Raw genomic sequence first — 2,652 nt, forward strand, 5'->3', positions numbered from 1 at the left:
ACATATCACACTGAAGTAGGCTGCTTTAAAGTTAACATTTATTTAAATTAAAAGAAATTCTTCTTTTGGCAAAATTACATTTCCTTAATAACCGAATTTTATTAAATGTAGGCCTATGCTCCATCTTTCATTTCAAAATATTCAATTATCAATACATTCAATTAGAATAAGACACTAGGCTGTTAACAATCAAAACGTTGGGAAACACAGTAAGACATTTATATTATAAACTTCTTAGATACCTTTAGAGTTGCTCTATCTTGTTCAGGTTTCATCTGATTATTCTCATAAAATATAAAAGACAAATAAATACTAATTTTAGTATTACTTATTGAAAGCCAATTTCAACAGAGGTTGCTATTTTTACCAACTTCTTCAATGATTATATTTAATCTAACAAGCACAAATAATTTACGATATTGGTATTAGCCACAATGAGCTGTGAATTATGGGTTATCAGTATCGATCCTAATATTCCATTATATGTGTCCCGGTAAAACTAGTGTCCTCATAGACCAGGATTCTGTCAAACTAACACAACACACTGAGATTCTCTAGTCAAGTTAAACATCAGGAGCATGTACTTATGATGTCCTCATAAAACGGTGTCTTCATAAAACAGGTGCAAGACACACACATCCTGACACACTGTAATAAACACGCATGTTATGGGATGCATTAAAGCCATGAACATATTGTTTTATCATTCATACCTATCTGTGGTAGTGATATTGCAGGCCTCTGTGAAGTCAGGCTATGTAAAGACTATGCCATGTTATTTTACAGTTGATTACTCAATTTCTGTACCTAAATTAGACTTACGTGGAATATTTTTAATTTACATCTTTGTTACATTTTTTATAGTTATAGATAGTTATATTTTATAGAAATAGTTTTTTTATACTGCATTATGCAGAAAAAATTCAATATTGCAATATCAGTTTTTTGCAATATCGTGCAGGTCTATTTCCGTGGGTAATTTTTAACCTTTAATATTACCTTTTAATAATAAAACAAGTAAAATCATCACTTTAAATAACACAATGTATCTGCTTTATTAAACAGTTTCACTTAAGCATGGGAACACTGAACTCACCTTTATAATGATTGCTGAATCTGCCCTGGAGCTCATCTTTGTGTTTCTCCTGAAGTGTAACTGCATGTCCTCCTCCAGAGGCTTGATCTTCTCCTTCACTGACTCACTTCAGGCATTATCTCATGTGTCTGCTGTCATAGAAAAAGGCCCTCAATAATCCTGACCATTGCATTTCTTTTGACATATTATTCAACAAGCTTAAACTTAAAGGTATAGTGGAGGATTTTTTTCTTCCGGATGGATCATCTATACTATTGGTCCTCCTAATTGTCAATCATTCTGGTGATATGTTTACGTGCTCGTCCCTTAGTTTTCGCTTTCTGCGCATGCGCACTTTCAGGTGTTTATGTGTGGTGACTAGTGAGCTACGGTTAACGCCATTCATTGAAGCTCGCCGTTTCACCGGGTCGTTTGAAAATGTTTGAGGTTCTCAAGAGAAAAAGTTTGTACGAACTGTATGAGAAGAAGAGAAAGGCCTCAGAAGAGAGAAACAAGATCAGAGTGTTTTTGGGAGATTGTTTCACACGATGGCGTGCGCTGAAAACACAGGTTGGGCTTCCCACTGATGCCTCAGTCGCAAGGTTTCTACTCGACAGGTAAAGTTTGGCATGCTATTTGGAGAAAAAGTGCAAATCTTCTTTTGGAAAGTAATCTTGTATGAGCGATGCCGACAGCAACTTGTAAACAGAGCGTGCACGAGGAGAACCTCGCACACGTTTATAGGCATTCCCTCTCGGGAGCAGGTAGAGTGTTGCGCATGTGCATTTTTTCAAAAAGTGGAGAGGGCGGTTCTTATCTAAAATTCGGAAAGATCCTCCACTATACCTTTAAGACATAAACTGTGTTTAAGTGAATATAAGTATGAGTATTGTTTCAGTACCCATGCCTACATATGGGTGTGTTCATATGGATGAAAGCCTGTTGTGTTCGGTCTCTTGATTTGTGATAGTGGCAGCTATTGTGAAACTCACCTTCTTCATCTACTGAGTGTGGATGGCATCAAGGTCTTATCCTGAAGAATCACAGGGCCAAACGCTAGGGATTATTTCATCTGATAACAAGAGCATAGCCACAAGTTTAAGAACTCTAATGATATCTTTACCCCCTGATATTGCATTGGGGATATCAATTCAAACATTTTAAAGGCTAAGAGTATGAGCTATGAGTATACTCATACTTAAGCTGGCCAGATATCTGTGAAAAATAACTTGCGTGCCTGAACCACATTTAGCATTTAAAAGTAAAAAGAATTTCAATATTTATCAGTAAAAAAATGCATACAAAATAAATACCCCTGAGTTGGACAGTATGGTGTCTGTCTCATTGGCCAACATAATTCAAACCAGACCTAGAGAAATAAAATAAAATATACCAATAACCATGATATCCTTTTATCATAATAGTTAAATTAATTATTATAACTACGACCATTATAACATTATATTTGTCGCCTATTATTTATCTGATTATTTAGCTTACATGCTTCTCAAGGACAATCTCACTGAAAAAACCTGGGGTTAATGATTTTAAAATGTGAGACTTCTTTCAAAAGCATA

General features: G+C 35.2%; 1 long non-coding RNA gene across 1 annotated transcript; it reads right to left on the reverse strand.

The window, feature by feature from the left end:
- Positions 1-240: 240 nt before the first annotated feature.
- Positions 241-2,138, reverse strand: LOC307166230. Its single transcript, XR_013822601.1, has 3 exons — positions 2,068-2,138; positions 1,088-1,227; positions 241-284 (listed from the first exon to the last, which is right to left on the reverse strand). It is a non-coding gene; the product is annotated as an uncharacterized lncRNA (long non-coding RNA).
- Positions 2,139-2,652: the final 514 nt, after the last annotated feature.

The sequence above is a fragment of the Squalius cephalus genome (genome assembly GCF_949319135.1).
Source record: "Squalius cephalus genome assembly, chromosome: 10".
NCBI lineage: Eukaryota > Metazoa > Chordata > Actinopteri > Cypriniformes > Leuciscidae > Squalius > Squalius cephalus.